Below are 9,160 nucleotides of genomic sequence, written 5' to 3'. Positions count from 1 at the left end.
CACACCCATAAAACGCCCGTTTTGACCTTTAAGCACGCCTGCGTTCGGATCTCCACTCCCCGTTTTCAAGCACCTTCCCCTGTTACCACCCACATACGCCACCTCCTGTCACTCAAAATAGCAGGCATTCGCTATTTAGCGAACAAACGATTTTCGGCCGCACTGACTGGTTCGCGCATGCGTATTACGATCCATACGCATGCGCAGTTGTGTGAACATTGCTCGGAAACGAACGAGCAGCCGCTTACGAGTGTATCCAACTTGTTGTGCTTATGTGAGTAAGGCAGCTGATAGGAGTAGGGGAAGGCAGCAGAGTGGGGTGGAGGAGAGTGCTCCTGCACTTGCTGTGTCTAATCAGGAGGAGACTGAGGGCCAACAATCTGACTCTGGTGTAGAGCCACAGCCAGGGAAGACTAAATCTGACTGTAATGTTAGATGTACTTATACTGAAAATTGTGCCTTGGAGAATGTCATCTTAAACTATAATCATTAATTATTTGGGAGGATGATACAGCAAACCTCAAGCAGGCGCAAAAATATAATGTGGCGGGAGGCTATAAATGCAGTGACTAGCACCGGGACTTTTAAGTGCACTAAAACCCAGTGCATCAAGCGTTTTTGGGACATTAGAAAAGTAGTTAAAGAAAAGATAGCCCGGGAAAGGAGAACATCATGTGAAACTGGAGGTGGATCACCTGTGCACGTCCACTTTAACGAATATGAGGAGTAGGTGAAAGCCTTCATTCCTCGGGAAGTGGTATCTGGAGTGAATGTGCATCACACAGATGCACCACAGTGTCCTCCAGAGTCTGGTGAGTAAACTGCAAACACCCTGCTAAAACCAATATTAACATATGTATTTTAATTAGATTTATGTTTTTTGTTAAATTTAGTTTTTCATTTGCTCACTGCAAGTACACCAGTCCCCATTCAATTAGAGTTGTAAAGCCGCGTGTTTGCGTCTAATCTCCAAATTCAATTCTGGGACCAATTCACCTAAGTGGAAACTCAATGCGGAAACTCAATGCACTGAAAAAAAAGTCGAAAAAGTTTCTCCAATGAATGGCAGGCGGAAAATAGTACATAATCACTTTTTTGGGTTGCAAATGTGGGGAATTGATTCTGAACTCTTTGGACACCACCCCCAAAGGACAAATCAGCCAAAATGTAATTAAAAAACACCTTAGACCACCACAAAAAAAACATGTAATTGTTTGGTTGATCAATTTAAATGTTGGGGGATAAGGATAAAAAGTAGCAAAATAGGTTTCTTGGGGGGCTGTATGGATGGGACAGGTGTTTTTAGGATTGCAGGTGCATGCAGCAGCTGCTTTTTATAAAGTTTGTAAAAATGCACTTTATTAACTCTAAAATATAATAGTACCCATTTAAATGTATCCACAATTTAACTACATTTATTTTAAATCACCAAAGATATTGTTGATTATCAAATTTACACACTAATGCAAAAGTGCATATAACAGCCATTTTACTCAATGTAGGAACCTCCAAAAATTAAATTACAGCTATTAAAACACTTCTAAATTGATTACGTGTCACTTTGCCTTTTTATGTGATACAGATTGTTTTTACAATTTTTTTCGCTAGTTTCCATATTCGAACGTCCACGTTTTTTGCCTGTTTTGCATTTGAATTGGGTGAAACGTGGGTGTGCGCAAAGTGAAAGTACGTGATAACTTCACGTACAAACAGGCGAATGAGGCTGTGGTTCCTGATGTGACTTTTTGCATAACATTTGTATGTCATTTGTTCACCTGTAATTAATGCCAACGTAAAGTTTGTTTACAGCACAGCCAAGAAGAAGGCCTTCTGCAGCACAATCCAGACCACTTGTTGATGAATGTCCATGTCATTTTAAATTCAACAATTAATAAATCACCTTTGTAGGTACAAAAAAGTTTAAAACACCATTAAATTAATGTAAAATGAATGTGTACTATACCACAGAGTAAAAAATAACCTAATTAGGGAGTATATAGTTATAATCATCAGATAAAAAATGTGAAGACATTCATTTGAAATAAAGTTGACTTTTAATATTTTTTATGCAAAATCAAGTGTTTGTTTTTAACAATAGAAAATGTATTGTCTTTGCAAACAATTTACCAGAAGATGGTAGAGATTTTGAAAAGGGGTGGGATTTTTTTGTTTTTGGTTATAAAAATGCAATGAAAAAATAAATAAATAAATAAATAAAACATGTACCATGTGGGCCAGAAGACAAGGGATAAAGTTTAAGGAACTGACGAAAGAGGTGGCTGATAGTATGGTAAACCAAGGTGTAAGCGTATAGAATTTTAGAAATTACTTTAGTTAAAAATATAACCACATTTAGAGTTAATAAGATGATTTCAAATTCTGCAAATTTATTATCCTCAAAAAAAAATAGGACCATCATCTACACTGGCTTAACACACCACTACTGAGGTCCAAACAACACATGTGGCAAGTGATGTGGAACTGACAGCAACACAATTTTGCACATCTCCGGCTCCTGAACTGGATTCTGGTAAGTTATTATTTTTGCATTCATATTATTATTATTATCATTTATTTATATAGCGCCACAAGTGTTCCGCAGCCTCTTACAAAGTAAAAAAACAAATAAGTAACCAGCAACTTACAATACAATACAATGCAGGACACTGACATGGATAATAAACATAGCTATATATTAGCGATCTTTACACCCACATAAGCAGCCAAATGTTAGTTGCCCTAGTGGGGAGTAAGAGATAAATGAAAATACAGTAGGGAGAACACAAGAGGGTAGAGGGCCCTGCTCGAAAGAGCTTACATTCTAAAAATTTACTTCTCACAAACAGTAGTAATTGTTAAAATACTCAGTTCTTTTTTTTAACAAATAAATAAAAATGAGGTTAACACATTTTGAAAAAATAATGAACATTTAATATACCTGTGTTTTTTGTATATAGATTTTGATATATCACTATGGGAGGAGTGTCCCATGCCACAGCCAGTGCCACATGATGATGAGGAAGAGACCTTCACCTTGCATTTGGAGCAAATATCACCAACGCCTGAAGAATTCCCACAGGAACAGCCACAGACATCACCACCACCTGCAAGAAATAGAGATGAGGAAATACTCCAAGCCATCCAATCCTTTGAAGAAACCAAGGTGGAGTTTCTACATCAACAAAGGGACCAAAACATCAAAAATAATAGACACATTAGGAGACTAACTTCAGTCTTAGGTCAAATTAATAGCAACATAGTGCGGCTGAGTACAGTTATAGAAAACCAAAACCAAAACAACAATAGAAACCAGGCATTGCAAATAAATGCTATTAATCAGCTAAGTGATGCAATCACAACAATAGGCACTCAAATCTTGGCAAGGTTACCTAGACAAACAGGGTTGACTTTGGATAGCAGTAAACCAACTGCAAGCACAACACCATGCACACCACGAAGACATGGCCTCCGAACACATGGTGGTCTAAGCAGTAGACCTGCAGATCAGTCACACCCTGCACCATATTCTAAGAGGAAAAAATTATTGAAGGTGTTAGTTATGTATATAGATTTGTGAAATGTTGTTTGCTTGCATTGTATTTTTGTACAAACACTTGTATATTTCAACACTTACTCAAAAAAAATGGTTTATTTGATTTTGTAGGCCATGTGGGCTTTAATGTTTGCAAATAAATATAAATTATCTTTAGCCACAACTTTTTCATAAATATTAAAAAGATCATCCAAAGAAATGTGCATGTTTGAAGGTGCACAGTTTGAAATACATGATATTTTGATTCACCAACCATACAAAACTAATGATTGTGGTTATAGTTTACAGAAACCTGAATTGTTAGTGTTTGTTTTGGGAACAGACAAAATTAGACAATTACAAATACTTAATTATTTACACTGAGATACATGAACACATAACTCAATAATCTACATTTGTGGGATTGATTTTACAAAAACAAATACTTACAGCTGAAATAGTTGGCAATAAGTCTAGACCTAATCTGCCTTACACTTTCTGTGCTCAAATAGTCAGTAGTTGGTAACAAAACATCTGCCTGCTTGCTGTCTATTGCTTAATCTTGGGGGAGTGGTTGATTTAATGCAAGATTATGCAATAGACAGCAGCAGAGCACAATATTGGACACTTTTGCCATAATAATATACCTCCTGATTTATCAATACACCTGAATCTTGTTTTTAATAGGCCAAAGGTGTATTCTATCACAGTTCGGGTGGCTATATGTGCCTCGTTATATTTATGCTCAGCAGGAGTTTGCGAATTTGACAATGGAGTCAGAAGCCAGGAATAACAGCCATAGCCTAAATCACCTGTTGGGGCCAAAAAAGAAAAAAACTAGAGCAATATAGTAACATGTAGTATTAGCTACTTAACACATACAGGTAACTTACCCAACAACCATCCCTTTGGCATTTGGTCCACCTCAAATTATGCACTGAGGGATGAATTGCTAAGGATGTAGGCATCATGGCATGAAACAGGATAGCCGGTCACAACACTCATGATTCTTAGTTTTGCATCACAGACCATCTGCACATTCATGGAATATGTATGATGTCTGTTTGTATACAAATGTGCAGTATTCCTGTGTGGTCTCAGCCCAATGTGTGTGCAATCTATAGCTACAAGAACATTAGGCATACCTGAGACACTATAGAAAGCTACCTTAAGTTTCTGCCAGTGTGACTCCTGGCTGGGAAAGCAGATGTAGGTATTGCAGGGAGGGATTAATGCCTGAATAACTTGAGCCAGGTGCCTGCTAAAGGTAGGCTGAGAAATAACTAGCACTCTACCTGAAACTGGCTGAAAGGAGCCAGTAGCAAAAAAATCCAAAGCACACAGCAGCTTGTGCAGGCCTAAAACGGCATGTGACCGTGCAGTGTCTGGCTCAAGTTGAGGCTTGATGAGGTGATACAGCATCATGATGTTGGAATGTGAGAGGCATAACATCTGTATGACCTCACCAGCAGACAAAGCATTGAGGTTTATCTGACAGTGAAAGAACCTAGGCCTGCGTAGGTTGCGGGGTACCTCATGAAGCTGCTGATGTTGCTCTGATTGATGCTCCTGGGTTCTCTCAGTCAGGTGGTGATTTGCATACTGCAGGTAGGTGCACAGCATAGCATAGCCTTGAGCAGCCATTATTCCTACAGCCAGACTGGCCCACATGCTTTTGGGAACTTTTAAAGGCATTACAATCTACTTGCAGCCAATAGAATGGTGTTTAGAAGCTCAAATCGACTGTCTCTCATTCTTCTAATCATTTTGGGACTTGAAGTTCGATTTGGTGTTCAATTTGCGTTTGATTTGCAAATCGAACATTAGTAAATGAACGGATCCTATATTCGTCTATGGGAAAACAATGTTTTGCAGAAATTCTTTTTGAAATTAAATACATTTTTCTATTCAATTTGACATTTGATTTGGGCTTTAGTAAATCTCCTCTACGAAAATCGAACCAAAAACGAATGGAAAATCAAACAGAAAACAAAATTGAACCTTTGTAATTATACCCCCAGGTGACTTTGCTATATAATATTGAAAATGCAATCCAAATTCATCCTGTAGTTTTTGCATGATGCCAGAGCAAGTAGACAGACTGACAAACAAAATTCCAAAAAAGTAAATTTTTTGCCTCCATAGTTTATACACAGTCCCAAGGAGTACATTCTCCAAATAAAATTATATGTACAGACATACCCATTACAAATTTATTATAAATATAGATCAAAAATAAACATTTTAAATAAAAAGCTGCAAGATTTTGCACATAATAAACCCTTCCTAATTTAGCAATGTTGACAAATGTGGTGTTCATTATTTATCAGCAACTATTTTCAATGTATTTTCCTTAATTTAATCACATTTTATAACTGATGAATTACAATACTAGACAAGCTTATCTGGTACACTGGAAACTTGTAAGTACTGTTTAAGGGGATGTAGTCAGGAAGCCGGCAGTCGAAATGCCGACCGCCAACTTCCCGACAGTGATAGCCCGGCATGGGACTAATGAAAGGCGTCTAAATACCGATGCCTATCATTAGCCCCACACCGAAATCCTGATGCCCAGCATACCAAACGTAGGTAAGCCAGACATCAGGAGCTTATAGCCATGGGGAGGGAGGGTTAGGAACTCCTGGAGGGACTTAGGGTTAGGTACCCCCCAGGAGGGTTAGGGTTAAGCTAGGGGAAGGGGGGTTAGGGTCAGGCACCACCGGGATGAAGGTTAGGGTCAGGCACCCCCCTGGGAGGGTTAGGTTTAGGGTGCAGGGAGGGGGTTAGGTTTAGGCACCCCTGGGGGGAGGTTAGGGTTAGGCACTAGGGGGAGGTTAGGGTTAGGCAGCCCCTAAGGGAGGGTTAGGGGGGGGCACAGGGTAACTACTCACCTCAGTCAGGATCTTCATCTCCCGGCGTCGGGATTTCATCGGCCGGGCTTAGGTCAAGTGGTAATACTGTACATACCGAATCCCTGTTGAAGTTAAGGACATTGGATGCAAAGCCGATAATTACGCAGTTAAGCTATTATCGCTGATCTGTGAATGGATATGAGTCGCATTGCGCATGCCTCAAGTTCCATTACCATTGTCGCTCACAGTGAGGATTAATGCAAGGTGATTAATGCAAAGTGACTGACAAACAAAGACCGTTTGTGGGCAACAAAGGGGGATGGCAACTCAAATTAAGGTGTGTCATGATTATATTTGGAGCATGTCTCAGGCTGCGACTGCGATCCCATAAGCAGCTCTGGCATCTAATTTCCCGCAGCCATTCTGTGCAACCATAGGATTACTCAGAAGTCGGATATTCGGCTGATCTGTGACCGATGCTGTGACTTTGTACATGGTCAGTTTGATATGCAAAACCGCCAGTGGGCATTCAATACAAATCCTGCTAGATGTTACAATTGCATATTTTCACACAGCCACTTTGAACATAGTAGCACAAACTCATGTGCCTGTCTTATGAAACTAACAAACACCAACTGTACTATACATATATTTAAATGCACCAATTTACTATATATTATTATGCATTATTGTTTTTCATCATTGGCCTTCATCATGTCTGAGAAAGGAAACAAAAGCCAAGGGCAACAATTATAATTACCTTAGTATTATTTTTAGCCATGTATGTATTGATCCTTATTTACAAACACATGGTGGTATTACCAACTGGCGGGCAAAGTGCAGATATTTTATTATTTTGTCAAACCCAGCATAAGCACTGATGTTGCATATGTGAACACACCTCACATGTATGTGCACACCAACAGTTTGCATCCTTTTATCCAAAGCTTTCTTCCTCACTATACTTCGGAATAGAGACACACAATTACTAAAGAATTAGTAAAGTGTAACAGCCCAGAAATGGGATTTGGTAGTTTGGTCAGGGTCAGGGCCGTAGAGAAGCTGCGCAGGGCCCGGGCACTTTCGGGGGGCATGGCCGCTGCCTCCCTGGACTTACCACACAGCAGTGAGTGCTGGGCTCGGGAGACACAGACTGCTGCCGCTGACAGCTAAGACGGAGAGGTGGACCCTGGCCCCTCCATCAAGTCCAGGCCCGAGTAATTAGGACCCCCCTTAGTGCCCCTGAATAGGTTTGGAAAATCAGGTACACTGCAACAGGTGTGCTCTCTCCTTCCTCTTTGGCAGAAAGGTGAATGGCTCCCAAACCCAGTCACAATAATCGCACAGGTTTAAACTTCTAGTATAGTAAATACAGTTTAAATATGATAAAGACACAAGTTGACGATACTGAAAGTTTTATTTCACTGGAATTTCTTCTGCCTTCAATTAACTAGGAAAAGCAACATGTAGCAATTGTATTAATATTGGTTAACAACAATTTCTCACTTTGGTACTTCCATTCTCAAAGTAACGCTTTACGGTTACATTGATAACGACCCCCTGTAAGTGTAGTCACTGCATAGCAGAAGTTATTATTATTATTATTATTACCAGTTATTTATTTATATAGTGCACACATATTCCGCAGTGCTTTACAGAGAATATTTGGCCATTCACATCAGAAGTGCAGTAAAATGCAGGAAAAAGATAAGTAAGAATATCTAAATTTAAGAAATAAAACCTTTAAGTTTTATTAGGAAGTTACTCTATATCTAGTGTACATTAAGGTATAATCTTATATCAGATCTGATACCTCGGATAACCTAAACAATAAGAAACTTCAGTAAATGACACTGATATAAAAGGTAGAAATTAGAGTTTGTGTGATTCCCCACTACAAGCTCTCACACACTCAGCTACTACTACAACTATTCTACTCTGTTTTTACTAATATTACTTAAAGCCCATATTATAAACTACCCTCTATCCATGGCACATTCTTTGTAGATCAGGGTCCATTGGTGTATTTATAATAGGTGCAGGGTGTACAGGGGGGCCCACACCACACATCCTGCACCCGGAGTCCGGCATTGGCGCTGCAGTATCATGCGCATTAGAGATGTCTCTGGGACTATGGTGCAGGCACCATGTTACCGGAGACCAGCGCATACACAGTAGACTCTGGCACAATGCCATAGTCTACTGCACCGCAGGGAAGATGGGGCCTGCAAGGATAGTCTGCAAGTTCATTCAGTGGATTCCTGTGTAGTAGACTAGCTGGCTGAGGTTAGGCATCTATAGTCCATAAAAGGGTGTTGCATTGCCAAGAATAACATTGACAGTTTATCTAAGTTTTTATGGATCTATTATACGTATAATGTACCAGTCTCTTGTAAGGTCCATAGAATGCACTTTGTATGAGTATAGTAATTAATCTCCTTTGTAGTTAACTGGATTAGTTTTTAGCTCTGAGCAGCGGCAGGTATTAACTAAGCAGATAACTGCTGCTGAGACATAGATGTTAGTTTATCATTATCAGCAAAGCTCAGTGTTTATGGTTTTGAGGTTTGAAATAGACAGAAAAGATTCATCAGGTTTTTGAACCAAGCAATTTAAACTAGTACAATTTGCTTTTCATACTACTTTCAGAGTATGTGAGTGTGGCACTGTGCTGTGATGCTGCACTCCTAGACCATCACTGACAAGGAAGAGCAGTAGCTTCTCAGGTAATAGCACTATGTGAGTGTGGCACTGTGCTATGATGCTGCACTCCTAG

The sequence above is a fragment of the Taudactylus pleione genome, unplaced genomic scaffold, assembly GCF_031769625.1.
Source record: "Taudactylus pleione unplaced genomic scaffold, aTauple2 ptg000053l, whole genome shotgun sequence".
Classification (NCBI taxonomy): domain Eukaryota; kingdom Metazoa; phylum Chordata; class Amphibia; order Anura; family Myobatrachidae; genus Taudactylus; species Taudactylus pleione.
This window is presented reverse-complemented; position numbering follows the sequence as displayed.